Source organism: Oryctolagus cuniculus, chromosome 6 (assembly GCF_051225735.1).
Source record: "Oryctolagus cuniculus isolate XC-2025 breed Fujian yellow rabbit chromosome 6, ASM5122573v1, whole genome shotgun sequence".
Classification (NCBI taxonomy): domain Eukaryota; kingdom Metazoa; phylum Chordata; class Mammalia; order Lagomorpha; family Leporidae; genus Oryctolagus; species Oryctolagus cuniculus.
This window is the reverse complement of record NC_142872.1, coordinates 41,771,620-41,798,606: the sequence shown is the minus strand read 5'-3', so window position 1 is coordinate 41,798,606 and position 26,987 is coordinate 41,771,620. Positions and strand designations below refer to the sequence as shown.

General features: G+C 42.0%; 1 protein-coding gene and 1 long non-coding RNA gene across 4 annotated transcripts in view; one reads left to right on the top strand and one right to left on the bottom strand.

The window, feature by feature from the left end:
* The window catches only part of GRIA1 (glutamate ionotropic receptor AMPA type subunit 1), a 331,029-nt gene that overhangs the window by 280,206 nt on the left and 23,836 nt on the right, over positions 1-26,987 (bottom strand). The gene's annotated exons all lie outside the window — the stretch shown is intronic.
* Positions 12,723-26,987, top strand: part of LOC149126123 (uncharacterized) — a 73,103-nt gene continuing 58,838 nt past the window's right edge. Inside the window, exons 1-3 of one of the 2 annotated variants that reach the window (XR_016236392.1) lie at positions 12,723-13,037; positions 13,430-13,470; positions 25,485-25,534. This is a non-coding gene — a long non-coding RNA (uncharacterized LOC149126123). The remainder of the gene's footprint in view (positions 13,038-13,429; positions 13,471-25,484; positions 25,535-26,987) is intronic. The other variant, XR_016236393.1, reaches the window with a different exon arrangement.

The following is a 26,987-nucleotide window of genomic DNA, read 5'->3' as shown; positions in this document are numbered from 1 at the left end:
TCAGTCAAATGTTTACTCTGCAATCTGACACTATTTTTATGTGACTGATAAAATCTTACGATCTATATATTTACTAGGTACATTTCCAGGTAAGAAATCTTTACTCATCCCATTACTGAAGGAGTTCAAAAACAAAACTTAACATGCATGATTTATCAAATTGCTATTGTCAAGGTTTATTGTAGCATTTACTCTGTTAGTTGGCCATTTTGCTTTCCTTAGAATTTTTTTCAGCTGGAATTTAAAGAACTTTCCTCCTGTAGCCTGTTCCAATAGATCCAGGCTAGTCTACAATTCCTTCTCTCCAGAGGGGCATTTATCAGTCAGTCTTTCAGCTAACCCTTCCCTTGGCATCAGATTCAGAAGAAATGTAATTCAGCTATTAGGCCAGCCTGATAATTGCAATCCTTGTAACTCAAGCTTCCGAGAAAAGTTAGGAGCAGAAGTATGGAGAGAAAGAAAAGGAATGATTCTTTTCCCTCTACTTGCTTTGGAAAAAGAATAAGCAATATTTTCAAGTTGGTGACTTCTTCAGAGCAGCCTGAGCAAGCACTAAGGTAGACCTCAAACCTTCAGAGGATATCTTGTACATCAAGTGCAGAAATGTATGGGCCTTGGCCTTGCAGTGGGGGGTTTCCTTGGTCAGTGCTCAAGTTCTGGAGTTTTACAGACCTCAGTTCCATTCCCGGGTCTGTACTTTTTCAGATTGGTGACCTTGAGAAGTTGTTCTACTCTAAACCTAAGATGAGATCCCCATTTATAAACAAGTATTAAAATATCATAGAACTTAGAGAATGGTTGTGAGCATTTAGTGAGATTTTGTAGATGTGCTTAGTAGAGTGCCTGGCACCCTTGTGACATCTGTTGTCATTGTCACAACATTCTATACAAATGTCTTTTTCCTTCCTGATTGCATTTGCACACACAATTTTTCTACTTAGAATAACCTTTCTCCATCACTATTGCCAAGCATAGAAATATGACACCCTTGAAAGATCAGTTCAAATGGCTCTCTCACACACTCTTCCTTGATACCTTTCTAACTGATCAACATCATGTTCCTTTGAGTATTAATTGGTACTTCTCTTCCTCATGATATATTGTCCTTTGTTATTTGAGTCATTATTTTGCTCCTTGAAACACTTAGGGATAGTGTCATTGTCTTATGCTATTTATGTATTCCCATAGACTCTGAACTTCTCTGACTGTCACATTTATCACTCCTTACTGTGATTTAGTATCTGTCTTTCCAACAGGGCCCTGAGGTGTAGCCCTAGTACTTAGCCAATGGCAGGTGTTCAATGGACAGTGGTTGGATCAGTGAATTAATGGATAATTCTGTAAATCATGATTATATTGCATATAGTGACAAATACATAATAGGTCCTCGATATTTACCTAAAGACCAATTCAGTATATGTAATGGGAGGATTCATAGATCCAAATGCCTTTGAGAAGTATGTAGTCAACTAGTCTGAGCAAAAAGACCTGGGGATTATGCAACGTGGAAAACCAAAAACAGTAGGTAAGAAGCATACTTTACTTGATGCTTTTCAAAAAAATTTTAGCTGATTTTTTTTTTTAGTTTTTAACAGGTCCAATAAAGTTCAAAGGTACAATTCCTACATTATAATGACATTCCCTTCCTCTTTCCTTCCCTCTCCTTCTGCTTTCCCTCTTCTTCTCTCTCTCTCTTTCTTTATTTTATTCTTTCTTACTTTTTTAGTTTTTAGGTAGCATATTTTTAATTTTACATTACAGTTAAGGGCTTAATGTTCCACCAAGTTAAAAGTTTAACAAGTAAAAAGCAAAATGATGCTGGTTTAGCAGGATTGTAGGCAAAGACTATAAACAACAGTTGAATGGAAGGATAACCATTTCACTCATATAGCCCTCATATAGATTGTCAGGCAAAAAAAAATCCTGTGGTTCACCCAGTTTTCTATGATTTGTATGTATGAACTGAGTGAAGTTCCTGACCCATAGTGCTTAGAAACTTGTATCAAACAAAAGCAATGACCATTTAACACAGATAGGGAGCATGTCTATGGATTTCTCTTCTGTTCTTTGGGTGACACTTCTTGATTTTTTTTGAAAATGCTTCCCCCATCTATGAATACTCCAACTATATTCATGTTCAGAGTTTGCTTTTGTATAAATTCTCAGATGAACTTACAACTTTTCACACACACACACACACACACACACACACACACGTCCAATAGATAATTATTAAATTTATCCATTCTGAGTAAATTATCACTTAAAACTTCTAATTCTACAATGGAGAGGTAGACATAGGGAGATTGTAACTTGGAAGACACAGGATGTAAGAGGATATCTGAAGGGGACAAAAATTTTTTGGTAAGTATTTCTCTAGTGACATCACATCTCATTCCCCTCCATCCCCCAGTTGAGCCCTGATTTACTAAATAACTGCTGGTATTCTGTAAGCTGAAGCTGATGAAACAGTCAACATGTAGGTCATCAGGTTCAGAGTAAGAATTATTGGAAATGTATTCACTTTCTACAGTTTGGTTTGCAGTTGGAGGCTGACATGTGTTTTCTTGTTGCAACCCCTTGCAGTCTGTTCTGAGCTAATATACAAGCTGTGGGACCAGGAGGTGTAATGGAGCACTCTGTGTTCAGAAGCAGCAATCCTGGTTCTCCTCCCCAGCACCATCTGATGCAATAGGACAACCTGGCTAGGAGAAATGGACCAGAAAGAGAACAAGTGCACACTACCCCCACTCCTGCTCACAAGAGCTTCCTGTAGGCTGCATAACCAAATGATTCCTGGTAAAGAACTGGGACCTTGAGCATCAACACTAGAGATTCTCATTTACCAGTATTATAGACAAGGCTAGGGAGGGGGATTGATTCAAATGAATTCCAAGGGCCCTTTTTGCTCTCACCTTTCACAACTCAACGTCTTTTAATGAGGCTGTTCCTTCTTTGGCTTAAGTGATATAGGATAAATGATCTCAGAGCTTTAGATATCCCCAGAAGAAAACCAGAAACTCACTGTGATCAAATTGTTCATCTGGTCCTTAACAAGCATCACCTTGAATACCTGATTTTTCTAATACAATTATACCATGATTTTTCCAGTTTTCTGACCATTATATGTACCCTTTCTCTGGTTCCTAGTTCCCTAACCCCAGTACCATAACAATTCCTGCCTTCATGCCAACCTCTGGAATCATTGATTTGGAATTCCCCCCACACTCCTAGCCAGGTCCTACTCTTCCTGCAGACCCTGGAAACATCTCACTGAATGACCCAGCCTTCTACAATGTCCTTTTCCTCTGAGTTCTTATTATAGGTTAGATATTCCACGGTTTGTTGCCTGAGATAAACTTTTTTAAAAATATATTTATTTATTTAATGAAAGGCAGAATTACAGAGAGTCAGGCAGAGAGAGAGGCAGGAGGGTCTTCCATTGCACTGGTTCACTCCCCAGATGACTGCAACGGCCAGAGCTGCACTGATCCAAAGCCAGGAGCCAGGAGATACCTCCGGGTCTCCCACGTGCCTTCAGAGGCCCAAGGGCTCAGGCCATCTTCTACTACTTTCTCAGGCCACAGCAGGGAGCTCTATCTGAAGTGGAGCAGCCGAGACCTGAACTTGTGCCCATATGGGATGCTGTCATTGCAGGCAGCAGCCTTACCTGCTACACCACAGTGCCGGCCAAGGATACATTTTTATGCAACTCTATGTTCAACCTTAAATAGCCGCAGAGGCCTCTAGGACCAGACTTTACTTGTATGGTGACTCAGTTGCCTACCTCTCCCCTTAATTTTGCTTGGCTTGTTTCATCTAGGTGATCTTTCTGTTCTTCATATACTCCACATCTATTATTTCCTCATGCACTTGCTTCTCTTGATCTCCATTGCTTGAAATGATTGACACCTTCTCTTCATGGGTCACTCAACTCATATGTTTCTGCCTCACTTCCTGTCTACTCTTCCTAAATGGCTATTACTTCTCCCCTGCATACTCTATCCTATTTCCTTCTATTGCTTAATCACCATCTGTGGGCTTACCCATAGTTTATCTTTCTCTCCACTCACCTGCTAAGAGATTATAAGCATTAAGAGAACAAGGTCTACTTTTATCATCTCTGTATTCCCAATTCCTAGCTTGTGGTGAATTTAAAAACCAACATTTTTTAATGAATGGGTATGAGCGAATGCCTACAACAATTCATGTGTTTAGGACTGTACCCCTTGTTAGATTGTACCTGTCTCAAGGGTGTAAACTTATCAACAAATAAGAAGGAGCAATAAATAGACATCATGTCAAATGAGAAAGTTTTTCAAGTAGTCTAGGATTAACCCAGGGTTAAATCATTCAAGAAACCACAAACAGGCCAAGGATGAAAAGTGACTGTACTAGGAAGGGGAGACTAGTGATCAGCAGATGGTAACAAGACAACTACTCAGTTTTGTAGCTTTCAGTTTCTTAACTTGGAAAGTGAACATATTAATTACTATATGAGAGTTCACATAATGAGCTGGAATGCTGTCTATAAGTTATGTTTTAAATATAAGATGGTTTGAGCAGTTGTGAGATCATTACTTATCTGTCTTGGGAAGAACAGATTAATGATTGTTCCTGGTTGGGCTGGTAAGAAGCTCCTCTAGAGCTGCCTACTGGATAAGGGTTTAGAAGGGAACCATCACACTGTCAGGCTGACATCTGAGCACTCACAAATCAAAGTCAGGCATGGTGAAACATTCTGGAAACCCAAAAGGTATTCCTGTGCTCCCCACAACAGGCCAGCAGATGGCTGGGCTATGGACCATTGGGCAGGAATGCCAAAGGAAAGTAGATGGATTCCTTGCTCCTGTTGACTTATCGAGCATGGGTTTAATGCTCCTAAATCTATCATCTCTGAAGAGAACACTTATGACACCAGCTGCTCCCAGATAAGCAGAGGGAATCCTGCAGGAATTTCTGGCAGAGATAGAACTGGTTAGTCAAGCCCAGCATATTCTGGCAATCAGAGAGGAAGTTTCATTCCTGCTGGGGTCATTGGTTCTAAGGGACTAGAGAATGTATTTCATTTCCCAAACTGAGGCAAGGGGACAAGGAGTAAACTGGATGCAGGTATACACCAAGACAGAAAACTGGGCCCTGGCTTGAATTCAGGTCTTTGGGCCCCCATTTTGAAAATTATTTTTATTGTCATATATTTCATTTCATAAACTACACACTCTGTCCTTTAAGCCAGCTAACTAACCAGAGTTCCATTGTCACAAGCAAGGCTAAATCATGATGTAGACAGAATCTGACTTAATAATAGGTTAGGTATAAAACCTACCAGACTTGAAACCCATCAGAGTCCCAGATGAAGCTACGGAGAGGTTAAGAGCAAAGATAATTTCAGACCAATCTTGAGTCAAAGTCATTTTCTACTACTTATGCCTTAACTTAGGCAAATTCTTTACCCTTTTGGAACAGATGAAAAGCATGGCATCTCAATAAATCGCAGGTGCTCAACAGATGCACATTAAAATGAGTTGTCCTTTGCTACCCCTCCTGGCTACACCTCTGATTTGTCACTCTTCTGTCTCCCTCATCATTTTTCAATAGATCTAGGTAATTTTGCCAGGCTCAGTGAGCAGCATCATCTCTCTTTATTTTCATTGCTCATTCAGGTGAGATAATTCCATATTATGCCACCATGTCAAGTATACTGTCTAATTCAAGGTGAAAGTAAATATGGGAATGTGTAGGATATTCTCTGTCTTTTCTTTAATCCAAGATAGAGAGGGTTGGCCAATGTTCTTTTTATCTGCATAAGAACTCTGTTCCCTTACTGTTATTAATGCTGAAGCCAGAGAGATTGATTTATCACATGAATTCTTTCCACAAATAATTACTGATAATAATCCATAATAATTGCCTGTTTCTAGATCTCATAAATTCTAAGCTGGAAATAAAGTCATAATAGATAGGCATGGTTCATAACTTAACTGGGGTTTACCATCTGGTAGAGAAAGATGACGGGTCATTATGCAAGAAATTGTCTAGTATCTACTGTTACGTGTGACTCCATGGAGAAGTACAGGGTGCTTATTAATGACACCTGGGCAGGGAAGTCAGCGAGGTGCTCCTTAAAGTAATGGTGTTGTTAGCTAGTTAAGCCGCCATCTGTATTGCTGGCATCCCATACGGGCGCTGGTTTGAGTTCTGCTGCTGTACTTCCAATCCAGCTCCCTGCTAATGTGCCTGTGAAAGCAGTGGAAGATGGCCCAAGTGCTTGGACTCCTATATCCATGTGGAAGACCCAGATGAAGCGCCTGGCTCCTGGCTGAGGTTGGCACAGCCCTAGCCATTGTGACCATTTGGGAAGTGAACCAGCAGATGGAAGATCTCTCTCGCTCTGTCTCTTCCTCTAATTCTGACTTTTGAATAAATAAATAAATCTTAAACAAACAAACAAACAAAAAACCAGATGCAGCAAGACTGACAAAGAGCCCCCATCTGCTGGTTTACTCCTCAAATGCTGCCTTCTAGGGTGTGCATTAGCAAGAAGCTAGAATTGAGAATAGAGTCAGGATTCAAACTCAGGTACTCTAATATGGGATAGAACCTGGTATGTCAATTGCCCACCCTTATTTTGAACTTTTTGAGGAGCCACCAATCTGTTTCCATAGTGACTGTGCCATTTTTTTTTTACATCCTCACTAACAAAGCACAAGTGTTTCAATTTCTCCACATCCTCAATAATGCTCATTTTCTACTTTTTGATAATAGCCATCTTAGCTGGTATACAGTGGTATCCGGTTGTGATTCTGATTTGCCATTCCCTGATGACTAAAGTTGTTGAGCATCATTTCATGTGCTTATCGGTGTATCTTCTTTAGAAAAGTGTTTAATTCCTCTCCCTATTATTAAGTTGGGTTGTTTATTTTTATTGTTGAGCTGTAGAGTTCTTTATGTATTCTGGATATTAGTCCTTTTTGAGATATATGACTTGTAAATGTTTTATCCCATTCGATTGTTTTTTTTTTCCACTCTATTGAATGTATCCTTTGATGCCTATAAGTTGTTAACTAAAAAAAAATGGTGCTGAAACAGGGCTGAAGGGTAAAGAGGAGGTTCTGGAATAGAGAGAAAGGACTGGGGGAAGAGTGATCTAGAGGGAGTGCCCACATGTGTGAAGGCCCCAAAGTGGAGGAAGCCTGGCAGAGTTCAGAGCTCAGAGCTCAGGTGTGGAGAGGGCACTGATGTCAGAGTAGAGTGGAAGGTGGGCAGGGGCCACACCCCCAGGGGCATGTAGATCATGGTAAAGGGTTGCATAATTTTAAGAGGGTTGAGAAGCAGCATTCTGGAGAATGAGATGATCAGGGACTTTAGAGGCTAAATTCCCTGTACCCATCCATGCTTCACAGATTGAAAATCGAATTCAGAAAAAGATGAAGGGCTTTCTCAAGGTCAAGCTAGTAAGGAGCAGCATTAGATGTGAGCTAGATGCAGAGCTCTAGGTCAGATCCTCTTCCTACTGCCCCCATGGCCTCTTCCTGTGCAAGCTTTCTTTGAATATGTAAATGAAGACTTTGATTCTGCCAGGACAGGTAGATACTAACAGGTAGATGCTAACCCTGGTTTGTCCAAGGCTTTTTACATGATCATCCACAAGCTATGCCATTTCTTGGTGTTCATTTGTCAGGTTCTAGTGTGTCTTCCAGGGTCTGTTTCCCATCATTGGCTGAAGTAGAACAACTTTTCATTTCTGAGAAAAGGCACAGGTGGCTAAGAATGCCAGTTTCCTTATTCCTGCCGAATTAGAGGGAAGGCAGGAAGGAGTAGGCTGGACCTCTGAATCTTTCTGTGGCAGAGGCAGATTCTCGACTCTCTCTGGGAGACTCCTTCCTTCAAGGTGGGCTCTGCTGGCTTCTACCCAGAGTAACTTCTGCATTGGCAGAGGAGGAAGAAGAAGCACACTCCTTCCAGCTCCTAACTCCTTGTCTCTCACCAGCCTGAGTTCCCTTCTGGGCTCCTGCCTGACAAATCTCCCAACCCTGTGAGAGCTTGTTGGGACATTATTCTAGGTTCCACAGAGACAAATGTCCCACGCATTCCTCCTGGGGAGATGCTGTTCCCTCAGTCTCCTTGTCCCTTCTCCCCCACTTACCTCAGCATGGGCCACCAGACCCATTAATCTAACAGCATATTTATGGGGGTGGTTTCCATAGCTCTAGGCCTCCTGGTTTTTCTCAGGCAAACTAAAGAACAGAGCCAGTCTTCAAGACTCTCTGTTTCACAGGGTGATGCTGGCAGTGAAACAGGGATAGGGCAGCATTTTGAAAAGACAAGTGCTGAGCCAAGCTCAATATATTCTTATGTTTTAAAAACTGGGTCTGTTCACTAAACTCAGACTACTTTGCCTCCTCTAACTTAAGGCTGTTTTGGGCATGTGGATTCTCAGCCACTCTAGAAAGGCTTCCCTGAACTCCTTAGCCCCTGGGAATCTTGCTCCTCTCCCCTCCAGATGTACTTTTCTGGGCCAGGTCGTAGCACCTCTTGGGCCTCAGCTTCCTTGTCTGTGAAAGGAGTTCTACCACGTACCTCACAGGAAATCCAAGAGATGAAACATTTAACGAAGCAGAGGCCATGTCTGGCACCTGCACTGTCACTTGGAGAATTGGTGGCTCAATCACCTGCTCTCCAGAACTGTGACTTCATGGGATGAATTTTGTCTCCCCAGCTCTATCTGGGCAAAGTCTTCCTGGGACTGTGTAAGCTCTTGTTAGGGAACAGCAGACCCTGAACACAAGACAAATTAGTAGGGAAGAGAGAATTAGCTAGGCATCCCCTGCCAGCACCTTCATTTTACGTGGTGGCAAGTTGGCCTACGACCAGGAAAGGGAGGAAAAACAGTTTGCTTGTCTGATCTCAGAGATCCCTAACAAGGGAACACCAGCCATCTGTCCTCGGAGAAAGCAGCAAGAGGCTCTGGGTCTCACTGCCAAGATGAAGCAACAGGATAGGAAGCCTTCACTGGCTTCCCCTGCCTGTGCTTCATCTCGCACCTTCATCTCCATTTGCGATGAAAGAATTAACCCTGGAGAAACATGAGAGACTAGAAGGAATGGAATTTGAGATTCCCTGGGCATCAAAGATGTGCACCATTTCAAAACAACGAGCAGCACTTTGCTATCAAAGACTCTGGGTTATAGATTCAGCTTTGCCACTGATGTGTGTGTGTGTGTGTGTGTGTGTGTGTGTGTGTGATCCTAGCAAGGCATTTTCCTTCCTGGTGCTTAATTTCCCAGGGTAAAGGGTAAGATGGTTATATAAGATGAAAGATAACATTAATTTGGGTGTATTTTGTTAATCTGAAAAATGTTGCATAACATTGAAATTGCTTGCTATCGTTAAACAGTTGAGTACTTTCAACTAGAACTTCAGGTTTTCCACCTCCCTTGAAAAACCAGCAGGTTAAGCAACACGGTGATGGGAGGCTGAAAGTCAGTAATGGTTACTGCCATTTACTTGGATATGCTCTTCAGTTCCCACAGACCCCACAGCGCTCTCTCAGTCTCCCCAGTGTTGAGGCTGTCGTGTATGTGTGTCATTCATCATTATTCTTGATGTTTTTTTCTTTGTCTTTTGGTACTCTCTAGAGCTACTGGTCACATTATCGGACAAACCTTTGTGAGCAGTTAAATTTGGGATTCTAGACCCAAGGATTGTGGTAAAATTTCCTGATGTTTCTTGTTCTGGAGCAGGAGTGCTCCAGCTGTTCATGCTTGCCATTCAACATCAGTTTGGGTGACCTTGAGCAAGGTCCTGAACCTCATGGATCCAGTGAGGAAAAACAATTGCACTGCACAGGTGCCTGGGAAGAGCTAGGCAAGGCAATTTTTAAGAATCTTATCGCAAAGACCTGGCAGATTAAAGCAAGGTTTAGTCAATGGTGTTAGTAACATCATAAAATCTTAAAAACGTTTTATGATGCTCATTTTTGTGCATCTAATCTTATTAGTTCCACTGTGTATACATTGATCCAAGCCCCAACATTCAGAGTTTGTCTTTGAAAGATTTCGCAGGATATTGTCTGAGATAATTTTGTGGATTACTTGTAGCTACAAAGATTTGTGACTTTCGCCAGGAGTCCAAAGGCAAATGCATAGAGGAATCAGACACAAATCATGGATAAGTGAGGTAGGCTAAGCCTGGGAGCCCGTGTGTTTTTCTAACAACATCCAGATTTAGCCTTTTTTTTCCTTTTTTTTTTTTGACAGGCAGAATTAGACAGTGAGAGAGAGAGAGAAAGGTCTTTGTTTTTGTTGGTTCACCCCCCCAAATGACCGCTACAGCCAGCGCTGTGCCAATCCAAAGCCAGGAGCCAGGTGCTTCTCCTGGTCTCCCATGGGGGTGCAGCCCAAGCACTTGGGCCATCCTCCACTGCCTTGCCGGGCCACAGCAGAGAGCTGAACTGGAAGAGGAGCAACCGGGACAGAATCTGGCGCCTCATTCAAGACTAGAACCCGGGGTGCCGGCGCCGCAGGTGGAGGATTAGCCTAGTGAGCCGCGGCGCCAGCCTAGATTTAGCCTTGTTCTAGTGCTGAGGGGCGCTCCCTGGAGGAAACATCACTGTAGGTGAGCCTTAGCTCTAAGGCTGCCTGTTTCAGCCCAAGTAGATCATCTAACACAGAAGAGGCCTCAGAAGTTTTGGAGTGGGGTTCTTGGAAAAAGAACTGTAAAGAAGAAATGTGACTTAGACAAGGCTAGGGATGGCAGGGATTCTTTGGATGGACTGAACTCTGGCTATATTCATTTTCATGCCAAAATTTCCTTTTCATCCCTTAAGTCCCTTTACCTCTCAAGAATTCTGTGTCTCAACTTTCAGAGACCTCTGGCCTCATTTAAAATGCTGTGAACAAAGGTGAAGCAAGCATCAGGTTCCCAGGCCAGTGAATTTTTGTTTTTACTTCTTCATTGACATGATTTAACCTTTGCTTCTGGCAACAAACATATTGCTCAAATAAAGTGAAGAGAAGATAGGGGGGTGGGAAAGCACAACAGGTCTTTTGGAAATGATTTTTCTGGAGGGAAAATATCCTTTCAGCCATTCTTCCCACCACACTCTATTAAATTCAGTTCTATGGGTGTTATTACCTAATGCATGTGAAAAGGCTACAAAGGCTATAAGAGAATTGCAACACTCCCACAGTCATGATAGAGTACACAATAGAAATAAAAGTCCAAGGTATGTAATATAAAAATATGGACTGCGGTCATACAGTTTTTCTGGATAAGTTTCTAAACTAAGGACTTCTAATCTGGATCCTCCACTTACCATATGACACCAGGTCTACAGACCTTAAGATATCACAGTTTCTGTGTCTATGACCAGACTTGCGGATAGTAAGAGTATATCCTTGTAGGGTTTTTAGGACAATTAAGTGAGATACCTCAAGAGTCTTGCATATATGACATCAAATATGTGGAAGTATTACTACTGTTACAATTGGGACAACTACTACTCTACACTTAAAGTGTCTGTCATGTTGACTGCCCAACATGTCGGAGTATTTCTTTTATTACAATTGTAACTACTGCTACTATCAATACCACAAAATACTGTGACTACTGCTTCTTTCCAACTCCTAATTATGTGCTTATATACCTCAACTAACAGGAAACTCAGTATCCACTGAGAAAGTGCATCCTTTTGCAGCATGTAAGATCTTCCTTGACTACAAATGAAATTTGTGTGGTTTGTAACATCTCCTCTAAGCTACCCCTTCAAGTCTTCAGGCTATCTTGAGAATCTGTTATATTTCCAGAATTAAGTAAGATTTGAATGGGTAGCTACAGAAAGAACAAAGAGTCGGAATTTAGAGATTTGTTGAAACACTGAAAGCAGTTCCTGCCTTGGTTGACTAGACCCACAGAGGACTCCTCAAAGAGGAGATGCCCAGGAATGCCCGTGTTAGATTTGCCACACGCTGACTCTCCTACCACTTCTGGCAGGCTTCCTCCAGAGCTCACCACCCCCTAAACACGCGGGTGTCCATTCTATTTCCTGAAGCTTCTCAGTTTTGATCAACTTAGGAACATTTGCACTTGAAGTCCCCTCTGCCTTGAATGTTCTTCAAAAGTATTATATGAGTATTAACCATTTATGAGTATTAACCATATATGAGTATTTACCATTTCCATGTTAGATCAAGTATCTCCTCCTCTGCCAGTCCCTGAGCACCTTCTCCAAAGGGTCTACCCATGTCCAGACCAATAACTCTCTTTCACATCACTCAATCTTATTTTTCCCTGTCCCTTATTATTATCTGAAATTACATCAATCAGTTATCTGCAGAACTGTTCATGTTGTACCTTTTCCCAACCTCCAATAAGAATAGGGATCCTGTCTATCTTATGGCTGTTGCATCCTCAGCTCCTGTAGAATATATGACATATTATAGGTACTTAATTAATACTTGCAGAATATTGGGTAAAAGGTATGAGCTCCTTCTAAGCCCAGCCATATCTGTACATTCTCTATCACCAGGCACACAATCTTTCTTGCCCAGGAGGACAGCTGCTCTCCAGAGCGGGTGCCCTCAGGAGCACACAGAGACAGAACCTCTCTCTCTGAATGCAAACACCCAATCCTGACACTGAACAAATTGTTTTTGATTCCATGCAGTCCTTGGAAGCCAAATAGATTGTAACAGCACAGCGGAAACTGTCCGCCACCTGGTAATGAATTAGTTGTTAGCAGAGGTAGCGACACTCACAATCCCATTTGCAATCGCCAGGGCTCACAGCTGCTTCTCATTTTCATAATGTAAGAGAGGGAAAACAAAGAAAAGATGAACTTAATGTAGGGCAAGAAACCAAGATGGAGGCAGCCAAGACCGGGAGGAATTCGGCTCCTTTGTGATCTGCCTAAAGCTTGGAAAAGCAAGCTGTGGCCTGGCAAAGAAATCCTTTTCCATACATAGAGTTATTCAAAATTCATCCAAAATGATGTTAATATCTACCATGGACCAGTGTCATGTAGCAGTGAAATGCAGGTAAGCCAGATGGCTGGGTTCTGATCCTTACTCTTCCAATAATAGTGGTGTAACCTTAGAGAAGCTATTTCATCTCTGACTGTGTTTCTTTACCTGGAAAATGGCTCTAACTATCTCTCAGGGCTGCTACCAAGATGGGCTAGTATAACACATGAGCCAGTAAAAAAGCTGAGCATACCACAAGTGCTCTCAAACAGTTAGTGTTGGCCTTTATAATATCCCTGTGCGGTAGCCAGATCAGAGGTTACTGTCCATTTTCAAATATGAGGGAACACAGAAGTGAGGCTCAGAGAGGGAGCTCACATTGCCCAAGGTTACACAGAAGAAGGCTGGAATCATCTTCATTGCACTGTGTGAATTTCAGAAAGTTTTTTTTTTTTTTTTTCACACAGGAATCGCCTCCACTCAAAGCAGAGGATCCCGGAGTATGAAGGTGCCCTGCCCAAAGCTTCTGGGGATCCCCTTTTAACTTAAAGCCAGGCTCAGAGTTTGTGAATTGTACTGAGTGCTTCTTTGGGATTCTAAGTCTGCCATCTTGCACATTTCTTCTCAGCTAGATTGTATGGATCCCAGATTTTAGAGTCTTGGTATTCTTGTGTGTGCTTCCCTAGCTGTTTGGCAAAACAGAGTTTTTGATGTTCATCATGAACACCTGAATGTGATGAAGTCCATTCCTGTCCTTCTGGTGTTACTGTTCAACCTTCCTTCTTAGAAAGTTGAATAAGACTGGGTAATCACAATGAGGTCCCACGTGAGTTTACAGGTGTCTCTTCCTAAAGCCTGATCTCAGAGGTTATGCTGACTTCTGGCTCAAAGATCTGGACCTGAGTTCCTTAGTGGCTTTGCTGTGAGAGACAACTATCTGTTATCTTATGTCCTGCCCTCCTGGCACCTGTATGAGAGCTGGCATTCTGGAATGGTGTTTCCCAAGGGAAGTCATGTCAGACAATACAAGAAAGTAATTCACCCCCATGGACTACAAGCCCAGATGCCTCTTATTGTTAAGCAGAAATGAGTGGAATAAGACAACTCAGTTGAAACAAACAACAGTTCTCATTAACACAAAATAGGCAAACATGACCCTAATGAGAAAATCTGCTGTAATTGCTTGTTTGCAGACAAGATACCATACTACATTGTTCCTTTCAGGACACTATTAATCAAGTTCTTGGAGTTGGGGAGACTCATGCATTCTTTGTATACCTACTCTGGGGATCAAGGTCACGTAGCCATCAGGGTGGACTGATGATTCAAACCAGGTGGCACAGGTGTCAGCTGATGGAGAGGCTGGGCCAGGGGCAAGTGCGAGTGAGACAAGAGCTAGAAATAGATGAGTGGTGGGGCAGAGAGAGGAGGTCTGTAGTGGATGCCTTCTTCTTCTGGATGGATGTGGTATCTTCTTCTGGATGGAAGTGATAGGAAATACTGACTGGGAGCCAGATTGGAAAACTAGCCAGAAAAACTGCAACCAACAGTCAGTTGCCACAGGAATGAACTGTTCATGAAAAGAGAAAGAAACATCTAGCCCAGGGATTCTCTCAAAAGGAGATCCCTGAACCAGCAGCACAAGTATCATCTGGAACTTGTTAGAAATGCAAATTCTTGGCCAGTGCCGTGGCTCACTAGGCTAATCCTCCACCTGCATCGCCGGCACCCCGGGTTCTAGTCCCGGTCGGGGCGCCAGTTCTGTCCCGGTTGCTCCTCTTCCAGGCCAGCTCTCTGCTGTGGCCTGGGAGTGCAGTGGAGGATGGCCCAAGTGCTTGGGCCCTCACCCGCATGGGAGACCAGGAGAAGCCCCTGGCTCCTGGCTTCAGATCGGTGCAGTGCCAGCCGTGGCGGCCATTTGCGGGGTGAATCAATGGAAAAGGAAGACCTTTCTCTCTGTCTCTCTCTCTCGCTGACTAACTCTGCCTGTCAAAAAAAAAAAAAAAAAAATCAAATTCTTGTCTTTCCATCAGATCCACTGAGACAGAAATTCTGAATTGGGTCCAGCAAGCTCTGGTTTAACAAGTCATCCAGGTGACTCTGATTGACATGAAAAATTGGAGAAGCTCAGTGCAGCCCTTCAAGCCTGAAGTAAGAGCTGGGGTGAGGAGCCACAGGTATTCAGAGGCAGGAAAGGAATTAGATTCTGGTATGAAGTTGGAGCAGCCTCCATGTCGCAGAAACACCATTCACACACTAAGGAGTACAGGAGATGATTTAAAAGAATTAAAAATTCTGAGTATTCACCAAGTACTAGAGTCCACCTAGCACTTCCCCGTAGGGTCACTTAATCATTCCAACAGCCCAGGGTAGTGTGTTACTATCTTGTCTTTCTGAAGATTTGGCAAATGAGAGTTTTCAAGCTTAGCAGAATCGAGTGGCTGAGCCCAGAGATAATCAGCTGAGTCCAAAGTCCCTGATCTTTCTGCTTTTTTGGACCATGCACCCTTCACTTTCAGTGTATTTCAGTGTGATCCTTGACAATAAGGTCTGCCTCCAGCAGACAACTGCACATATGTAATATCCATTTAGCATGCCGAACACATCTTTGGTTATATGCACAACAATTTATGCACACTGTGTTGTCCACAATAATATATTCCTTTTGAGGTAGCTTTGCAGATTTCCCTTGCATTGGGTTTTAAAGACCAGGAAAATATTTTAGGATATTTCAGGGAGTGAAATGGGTTGTTAATACTTTATGTTTTCATGTAAAGATGTTTTAAAACAAAACAAAATATCCTGCAATCTACCACCACCTTGTTTTGTAATAGAAAAGGCATTTGTACAACAGAAAAGGAACAAAGACTTAAGTAAGAGTCCCATAAAATATACATCTTGTTTTGCTATATTGGCTTCATTTTTCTTATTTGCCTCAGTTACAAAAAGACTTATTCAAATAATAATGCAATGATTCCTAAATATAAATTCCCAGATTGGGATTTTATGGAAGCTTTCCCAATCCAAAATTCTACTTTCGGTGAGTAACAGTGGTACATTTTTACAAACTTAGCAGTCATTTTGTTGAACCACTCCATCTCTGAGGTAACCACAGCAGGTCTTACTTAAAGATAAATAGATGGAGACCACTATCAAGTCTAGATCCTAACCTAGGCCACTGGACCAAACCCAGTGAGGTTTTCAGCACATGACAATGACTATTTAATTTCCACAGAGCTGGCTTTGTTTTATAATGTTGAGTGACTGTTGCTAAGTAGCTAATAGAAAAATTGGCTTCGGTCCTGAAAGTTCTACAGCATGATCACAGCTAACAAAATTTCATCAATCAAAATGCCAGACGTGTACCTAAAGAGGCTCCTCGATTACTGGGCAATCAAACCCAGGGGAAAGAGGAGGAAAACAAGAGGATCTGAAGAACTCCCAGCTTAGCCCCTTCAGTTAACCAGGAGAGAGGGACGGGGTTTGGATGAAAGCTTCAGAGTAACCACTAGTGCTTGATGGGTAACATGGCGTTGACAGTGCTACACATTTTCACTTCCCACTCCACCATGTGAAACCCAACCTCAGGGAAAGGAGGCTGGGGATGACCCTTCTGCCGCAAGCCTCACCTTCCTGCTGTGGTTCAGCTACCTGGAATGAATTCTGAACAAGGAACACTCTGAGTAGCCCATCCAGGTTCCATACAATGAAAGAGCAGACCACTGCCCGATGAAAATGACGGGGGTTTCTTAACCTCAGCATTACTGACATTTTGGACCAGATAATTCTTTGTTGTAGAGTTTTTTCTTGTGCTTGGCAGTATCCATTGCTTCTCCCTAAATACTAGTAGTTCTTCCCCCATCCTGAGTTATATAACAGTAAAAAAAATGTCTCTGGGTATTGCCCTGTATCCCTTGGTAAGGAAAAGAGGCAAAATCACCCCTAGTTGAGAACCATTGTGCTAGACTGAAAAGAGGGAAGGAAAAAGGCAATTTTTTTTTAACAAATGGATGAGATGACTCTGTGTGGAAGCACTGTGTACACTTCTAATGACCTTCTAAGCTCTGGAATTCAATAGGTGATGTGTGTCCCATGAGCTGTACCTCAGTTAAGTAAATAGTTGAATCCTTGAGAGATCCTAAGCTGACATTGCTAAGACCAAATGTGTCTGTTCACTGTTTATCCAAAGACAGTTCTGCCAAAAGACAGTAAATATTTCCCCTGGACTTCTGTCAACTATCAGGTGGATTTGATGGGTGATCTTTGACTTTCAGGGCAATACTTCCTCTAGAGATCTGAAGGAACTTACTACATCACAGATATACTGGAGTTGCAGTCAGGAAATTGTGTTTTAAAATGAATCAACAAAGGTTGTTGGACACTAATGTCCAAATCCTCTAGCTAATGCTAAATGAAAGGCACTAGTTACAAAGATAAATCAAGTGTTACCAGAGAAGACTATTCCAGGTGTTGTCACCAGCTTCACTTTCAAGCACAGTATAATTTAGAAAGCACCCATTGTACCAGTAAGAGGATACAGTTTAATACAGTTTTACTGAATGGAGTTTTAGGAATGCTGTAGTTTAGAATTAAAAGAGTGAGTTACACAGAGAGGCTGGCCCAGAAGGTTGGAAAATTTATTTGTGCTTAATAGATGAGTTGCTTTACAGAGGCCTATATGGAAGACTTTGTAATCCTGTTAAGTGGGGCTCCTCCAAGACAAGGTTTCTCAAAACATAATCTGAAGATGCTTTATCATTACCATTTAGGAACCTTGGTATGGAGCACATTTTTAGACCTCATGCTAGGAATTCTGATTCAGTAAATTTAGATTCCAACAGCTAGAATTTTTACTAGCATTCCTTGCTTTTTCTACCCTGAGGCTCTAAGGAGTATGTATTTTTCGAAGTTCTCTGTCTTCAAGGAACTTGCAGTTTTTGGAGAAAACTAGCATGCAGTAAAGTTGATGGTAGTTGCTAATAATTTATCTAGTCAATAAATAATCGTTGAACTGCCTAACATGTGCCAGGTATCGTTTCAGATGCTAGGGATCCAGCAGTGATGATGGCAGTAATGTATAATATGTTGGTGACTCTAGCTTGTTTCTATGTTGTACTTATATAACATCCTTATGAGGTAAATATAATCACTTGCATGTTACAGGAAAGGAGCAAGACACCAAGGAAGTGGTTGATCTGCTCAGGGTCTCAAGTACAGTAAATATTAAACATGAAATTTAGACCAACAGCTATTGGATGCTGTATTCCATTCTTTCCATCACAGTAGCAACATGAACATAAAAAGATAAAAAGATGTTAAAATCATTCCATGTTTAATACCAAATGAGAAGTGCAGCTCTGGAATACTGAGGAAGTTTAGTTAGTCTGAATTATATAATTTCCTGCTGTAGTGGGGAGTAGACTTACTGCAGAAAATGGTGAAATTCAGGTAAGAAAGAAGCATTTGGGGAGAAGAGATCATACAACAGGAATAAAGTAAGAATATTCAAGGTGAATTTTAGGAACAGGAAGTGGATCTTTTCAGTTAGAACAGAGGCAAAGTTTTAGAGTGGAGTGGGAGAAAAAGTCCAGAGTAGATCAGAACTGGATTATAGAGTACTCTCAGAGTCTGTACTGTAGGCAGTAAGACAGTGGGGAGTCATGAGAGATGATATGCTGAGAAAGATATTTCGAAACCAAGATGGATCAGGTAGTGATCTGGAAGATGGATCTTTGGAAGGCAGACCAGGAACAAGGTAATCAAGTGGCAAATAATTATCTGAAGAGTTACTACTGGAGGCAATTCATTAATTAAGGGCAATTACAATGTAATATTTAAGGAGTTTTAACCATGTTTAGTAAAATTCCATCTTACTAGAAATTTACATAGCTTAAATAATTTGATCCTCAAAAATTCCCTCTAAGATAACACAAGGGCTGTTCACAAGGCCCTGCTGGTCCATTTAGTCATGGCATGATTCCACCTCCCTCACACCTTCAAAAGTCTGCCTGCCTCATAACTTGCTTGGCCATTGAACTGAGAATAGAAATGATGTCTGTTACCTCTGGGACGAAGCCTCAGAGCCAGGGCGTGGTTTGTCACATATGTTTCTCTGCCAGGGTGCTTCTGGAAGGCATTTCTCTGGGCCGGGGTCCCTGAGTGATCATGAGCAACACTGCCCCCATCATCCTTTGCTGCATGTGTAATGTGAGTGAGATATCAGTTCACATTGTATCAGCCTGCTGCAATTTAATGTGTATTTGTTACTGTAGTATACCCTGGTCTGTCCTGATTGATAAAAGCAGTTCCTGATTAAAAATATGAGCTCTGTAGTGAGACTACCTGAATTGGATGTCCTTACTCCATCACGGACAAGTCTGGTAAATCACAATCTCCCTTGCCTCCCCTCTCTCTCTCCTTTTTTAAATTAATTAATTATTTTATTGGAGAGAGTTAAAGAGAGAGAGGGGAAGACAGAGATCTTACATCTGCTGGTTCATTCCCCAAATGGCCACAATGGCTGGAGCTGGACCAGACCAAAGCCAGGAGCCAGTAGCTTCTTCTGGGTCTCCTTTGTGGATGCAGGGGTCCAAGGACTTGGGCCATCTTCTGCTGCTTTCCCAGGTGTGTTACCATGGAGCTGGGTCAGAAGTGGAGCAGCCAGGTCTCAAACTGGTGTCTATATGGGGTGTGGGTGCTGCAGGTGGTGGTTTTACCAGCCATGCCACAGGCTGGCCCACATCACAATCTCTCTGAACTTTATTAATTTCATTCTCAAAATTGGAGTAACTACAGTGGCTACCTTGCAGGACCCTGCGTTACATGTGATGTTATTGGCAGTGTTCTAAACTTTTATGTGTGCTATCTGGTTTAACCTGATAGCACATTTGCAAAAATCCATTTTTGCAAATGAGCAAACTGAAGCACAAACAGGATTATGGCACTTGCCAAAGGTGAGCAATTACTGGGGCCAGGATTCAAACCCAATGCAGTTTAATTCTTGAGTTGTTGTGCTTTTTTGCTGGCAGTGTGTGGGAGCACTGAATTCTCATACACAATAATTACAGTATCGTTTTCTCCACTGGGCAGGATAGGCATGGTGTTTGGGTCCTACAGTCTTTTGAAGGGCAGATGTAAAAATTATTCCTGGCCAGATAAATAAATATGTTGACTCTGAAATATTAAAAGCAAACTATAAAATCAAATTAATAGATATTTAAATGTCTATAAGACATGTCATTATGCCAATGAGTCCACAGCAATAACACATGAATTAGATTTAGTGTGCGATGTGGGCTCATTCTAATATCTTTGGTATAATGAAGGAGATGGGACTTGTAAGACTTGCCTACGGCCTAATATGTGCCTTAAAATGACCCCCTAAATGGAGCTCAATAAATGTTAGGCCTCATGTTTTTTCATTATCATCTTGAGATGCATCCAGCAGAGCGACATCTGAAAACTGCTCAGATTTTTCAGCGAAGCTGAAGTTGGTCCCCTGAGCTACTCCCAATGGCTCTCATCAGCTCATCACTGAGGCTGGCTCTGTCCAGACCCAGTCAGTCACACGACTGAGCATCTTCTCTGTGACTAGATCTTCCTGATCTAGTGCCTCTCACTCACCGATCTGTAATCGGAAGTTGTAGCTCCATCAAAGGGCCCCCAGGCTGCTGATGGTTAGGAGTAAAGTTAAATGCAGTGCACCTCTCACCTTCGGAATCTGCAGCCCTTTGACTCCACCTCTGCCTCCTGGTTTGTCTCCCTGGTCCCTGGTACTTTTCTTCAGTTGATGGCATGTGAGTCACGCTGCTTACTCCTTTCTTGCAGAAGGCTGGCTCTGCCTCTTTAACCTTGACCTGCCCTCAAGGGTCTGCTGCTGAGCCTGGATAATTGGGTGAACTCAGTAGATGAAACCTGGAAACACTCTCCCTCCTAGAGAGCAGGCTCTCAACTCCTGCTCCCTGGCCCTGACGTCTGTTCCCTTTCGGATTCCACCCATCTCATCATCCTGACTTACGGAACCTCCACAGTTAGGTGCAGCGACCTGATACTTCAGAGAGCAGAGAAACCTTAATTCAAACCCTTACTCTACTACTTCCTGAGAGGTGTCCTCTGTAAGTTACTCAATCTCTGTTTTTGTCACCCACAAATGGAGGTCCAAAATCATACCTGCCTCACAGAGATGCCTTGGAAATACATGGGATAAGCCTGTGAAAAACAGTGGGCCATATAATTGCTCAGTAGATGGTATCTAGTAATAGTAATATTTGTGTTGCTGTCATTAACTCTTATATTTGATTTTCAAACCCTTGTACTCGTGCGCAGCACGTGAGTTGAGAATCCCAGTTCCAGTTCCGTGGAGGAAGCAGGGAGTTGAGCAGGTTGAGAGAATGCCCCCAGTGACAGCTTATGAGGGGCCTGTGGAGCCTCAGATCTAGAAAACCTGTTCTTTCCAGCCTTCCTTTTTTCTGGGCACACCTTCCTTACCACATCTTCTTTATCAGTAAGCCCCCAGGAAAGGCCATTTTGATGGTATCTTGGTTTATTTCTCCAAATTCTGTAACTGGCCTCATGTGCCTTGTCTTTGATCAGATCCGCATTGTGTTTTCTTCTTATGCGCCAAGCTCAGCCCACAGAGGACTGCAGAGAACCTTGAATCCAGCAATTTTTGAATTGATAAATAATTTGCGTTTGTCCAGCAAGGCTGCACCGTGGGTGGTGCTGCTTTGGTCCGGGCCCCCTGAGAGAGTTAGCAACTTGTGGGCCAGCATATTCATCTCTGTGCCCTTCAATTGCTCTGCAAGGTAGATGAGCTGAAGGTTGAATACACAAAATAAACAAATGACTGGAGAGTTTGAAGGAAATAAAAGGAAATAACAGTCATGTTTTCTGAAGCAGCTAAGTTGGGAGCCTGGAAGCCTCGGATCTAGAGGTTTTGTTACATTAACCAGCATGATACTTCTAGCAGAGAGCCTGGCTCCATTGGGCTTCTCAGGACACATTACTACTATGAATCTCCCAGGCCATGAGATCTCTGGCCAATCTCTTCAATAACCAGACAGATTCACAATAATTTTACTTCTACTCTACTTTGCATTGCCTGCAGAGATTATTAAGAGAGGAAATAAAATATTAAAGAGAAAATAAGAGCTTATTAGTATGTGAAAATGCTCCCAAATTGTAGCCAATTATGTTGTTGTTAATTTTAGTGATTATTCTTATTGTTGTAAATTGACCTTCACAAGTTGCAATTGGGTCTGCCATGAAGTGTGTCTATTACTAAAAACCAGTCAACTGAATTTGGAAAAGGGCAACTTGGAGATGGTTTCTGGCTTGGAATCCCCTTCTGATTGCCTGATGGAGGACATTTCTTAACGTTGATGGGGTCGTGGACTTCACCCTGCTCAGATCAGCTTTCTTCATAGAGGATAAACATCTGGGTGATATTTACATGTTGCAGATCTCAGGGCCAGGGGCAAGCAGGGGATTGGGATCAGTTCAGGTAACAATGTGGTTCTTCAACTGTGGATCTGAAAACCATCCATGCTCACAGAGATCAAACTGAGATTTCAGTTATAAGAAAAATTTTACGTGTGCTCCAAGTCACTGTCTCACAGAAGTCATCAAGCAGGCAGTGGTTTTCAGACCACCAGGGTGAACATCCTCCATCATCTGGAGTGCTTGTTCAAACAGTGCCGGGTCCCACTCAGAGTTTCTGATTCAAGAAGTTGAAGAGCATTCCGATTGGCATTTCCAGGAAGCTTCTGGGTGATGCTTACACTGCTGATCCAGGAAAATCGCACTTGGAGAACCCCTGGCCTAGGACTTACGGGCATGGACTCTGGGATGGAGTAAGGGTGCCCAGGTTAGAATCTGACTCAGCCACTTAACAGCTGTCCCTTTGACCCAGGGCTTTGTACCTCTCTGCATCTCCATTTCTGCATCTGTCGAATGGATTGCTATGTAATTTAAATGTGATGATACCAGGGATAGTGTGTGGCATAGTGAGAAAAAGCCACTATGGGTACTGGTTCATGTCCTGGATGGTCTGCTTCTGATCCAGCTCCTTGCTAATGGGCTAGGAAAAGCAGTAGAAGATGACCCAAGTACTTGGGCACCTGCCACCCACGTGGGAGACCCAGATGACGCTCCTGGCTTTATCCTGGCTCAATGCTGGCTGTTATGGCCATTTGGGGAATGAATCAGCAGCTGGAAGAGCTCTGTCTCTCCCTCTTCCTGTAGCTCTGACTTTTAAATAAATAAATAAATATTTAAAATAAAAAAATATGATAATATTAACTCATACGATCGCTATAGGAGTTATAGGAAAAAAACGAAAATATTTTGTATAGTGCTGAGCACGGACGTGCTCAGGGTAGCCGCTATTATTATCATGTATATATGTTTTGTTATATTTCTTACTTTGTAATTTCTATTGTCATCTCAGTTTCCCTTTTTAGATCACGGGTAGCTTCAGGGCCATGATCCTGCCTTGTTTATTTCTCTATCCCCAGATTTTAGGTCAATGCCAGGCAGAAACATAGAATACACTATAGTAATTTATTCATTCACTCAGTTACTTTTTCATCCAATTGATAAATGTCAACTGAGTACTTAGTCTGTGCCAGGCCCAGGCTAGGCCTTGGGAATAAAATGAACAAAAAACAGACCCTATATTCATGGAGCTTACATTGGGTGAGTAAAAGAGACGTTAACTAATACAAGTAAATTGGCAAAATAGTAATTATGAAACATGCTTTGAAGGAAATAAAACAGAGGAACAGAGAGGCCGGAACAGAGGGCAGTTAAGGATTTGCTTTTGGTCAAGAAGCTTGCTCTGAGGAAGTCAACAAGTGAACCGGGATTGGATTTGAATAATGAAATTGTGCCAACCATGAGATCTAAGAGCTTTTCCAGGCAGAAGAGACCCCAGTGCAAAGGCACTGAGGGAGGAAGCAGCTGGGCATCAATAAAGAAATCACGGGAGGCCTGGAAGGCTGGGTTCTAATTCCAAGAAGGGGAAACAAGAGGTAAAGTTAGAGGGGGACCTTGGAGGACCTTGTAGACCAAGTAGGGAGTCTGCATTTATTTAAGCAGGATAAACAACACGATCAACTCAATACGTTTAAAAGTTGTTAGTCTTTGGGTGTGGTACATGGCCTGGAAGGAGGTAAGAAGATAAATTAGAAGGTTAATGTAGTGATAAAGGGAAAAGATAATGGTGGCAATGGAGACTTTTAAAAAGTGATTTTGGACTCAAAATTTATTTCGTGGCTGGAACTGACCTGCTGATGAATGAGATTGGGGATTTGGGAGAGAAACAGGACTATTCTGTGAGCTTAATGAACATATATCCAGCTGAGATCTCTTTACAAGAAGCTGCCACAGCTCCTTAGCTTCCCATCTGCTCACGTCCCCTCTTTGTTTTCCTCACCCAACATGATCCCTTCCTTTCTTAGGGCCCAGTGGCCTTTCCAAGGCTTCTGGAGGGTCCCTGCTCTGTTTTGCCAAGCTCTACTGTGGAGAAGCTCAAATGTCTGGTTGCCCACAAGAGAGAGGGAGGCAAGTCCTCAGGGAGAGGGAAGGCATTAGTAGAGAGGCCAGTCAGCAGGCAATGGCTAATAAAATAAAGCCATGCGGGCACTCTGGGGATCTAGGATGCTGGCAGGAAACTGAAAACAAGTTCAGTTGAATATTAAGAGAGAGAGCGACAGAGAGAGAGAGAAAGAAAGAAAAATGTTGTCTTGTTAATTTGAGCCCCCGGTTCTGATGGGAATACAAAGACCATGAACAAAGCAGAGGACATCTTCCCGGCTGGTGTTTCCAGGGTTATTGAGCACAATGTATTCTTTGATGGATGTTAGAAATAAGGAAATCTGACCCTAGGGCCTGCTTTCCTCCTTCCTTCTGCATCTCTCTCATACTCAGTCTCTCTTCATTTATCACAAATCCCAGGCTCTAACCATTGAGGCCAAGCTGAATTTTTTATTAATTTTCCCCAAAATATGACCATGCATGTTTCTGTTAGTAGAATGATTTTTCTTCAGCCTTAGCTCGAGATTGGTTTTTGTGTTTGATTTTTGTTTTTTCATTTTATTCTTTTCTCCCCCCTAGTTGGAGTGGGAACATGGAAGCACTAGTTCAGGAAGTATCCATCAACCTTATCATCATACTCTCCCATGCTGCCCACGTGTTCCGATACATTCAAAGTACATACACGTTACTCTCTCATGATGGGAAATTGGGAAGCAGTCACCCTTACTGTTTTCCAAGATCACATGCTGTCTAGCTCACTTGATTCCAGAAGTAAAAGAGAACTCAAATGAGAGTCCACCCCCAGAGCATGGTAGTTTCCAAGCCAAGGTCACAAATCCAGTCAGCAGTGCACCAAAAACTCAAATCCACATCTTTGTACACTGTTGGAATGCTGTGGAACCCTTTAGAATCATCTTCAAACTTTCTAACCATTTGCTTATAAGTCAAGTTAAGTAAACCATGGCTCTCTTTTCTCTTTCCCCTTAGGTTACAGTGAGGATCAAGTGAGATTCATGGGTTGGTACATATGACAAATGGTAAGCATTTTTGTTTTCTTTGTCTCTCTCCCTTCCTCCCTCCTTCTGCCTCTCTTGCTCTCTCTTTGAGAGGCAGAGGAATTTCTCATCCATTGGTTCACTCCCCAAATTCCCATAACAGCTGGGACTGGGCCAGGAGCCAGAAACTAAACTTAGGTTCCCTATGTGGGTGGTAGAGACCCAATTATTTGAACCATCACCTGCTGCCTCCCAGGTTGTGCGTTAGCAGGAAACTGGAATCAGGAGTGCAGCTGGGACCCGAACCCAGGCACTCTGATATGGGATGCAGATGTTCAAAAGGGCTGTCTCAACTGCTGTGCCAAATACCCACCCTGAATATTTCTTTTTACTTTAAGATTGAAAATGAAAGAAAATGCTTACCTACCAGAAATAGATATAGTGACTTACTGTTTGTTCAGCAATTCACATTTTTATCTATCAACCATTTTTCAGACACTTTAATACTTATTGAAAGCCATGTTAATTTGGCTAAAAATTGGTTTAAAAAGATGTCAACCCCAACCCTGGGGAAATGTGGGATCCAGCAAGAAAGTCTTTTTCAATTTAATTTTTATTTTAATTGCAAAATAATTATATATATTTGTGGGGTACAATGCAATATTTTAGTATATGCATATATTATGGAATGAACAAATAAGGCTAATTAGTGTATTTGTCAGTTCACATACTTACTTATTTGTAGTGAGAACATTTAAAATCTCTTTTAGCAATTTTGCAATTCATACTATATTGTTAGTAACTATTGTGCAATAGATCATTAGAATTTATTCTTCCTGTATAACTAAAATCTTGCATCATTGGACCAATATTCTCCCTTTTCCTGTCTGTTTACCTCCCCAGCCCCCTCAACCTCTAACTATTCTTTTCTATACTTTTCTGAATTCAGCTTTTTTAGATTCCACATGTAAATAAGATTGTGTGACATTTGTCTTTTTGTGCCTGGCTTATTTCACTTAGCATGGTAGCCTCTAGATTCATCCATGTTGTTGCAAATGACAGCAGACTTTTGTTCTTTGTCAGGCTGAATATATTCCACTGTGTGTATAAATGTCATTTTTTGATCCATTCATTTGTTAATGAGCACTTCAGTTGTTTCCATATTTGGGTTATGGTGAATAATGATGCAGTGAATGTGGGAGTACAGACACCTTTATGACCCACTTATTTCAATTCTTTTGAGTATATACTCAGAAGTGGGGTTGCTGGATCACACTGCCATACTGTTTTCCAAAATGGCTATAACTTGTCAAAGAATGAGAGGTGATTTTCCTCTGTATCCTTGCCAGCACTTACTATCTTTCATCATTTGGTAATAGGCAATCTAACAGAAGGGAGGTGATATCTTACTCTGTATTTTTCTGATGATTAATAATGTAGAACTTTTTATATATGTATGTGGCTATCTGTATATCTTCTGAGAAATATCTATTCA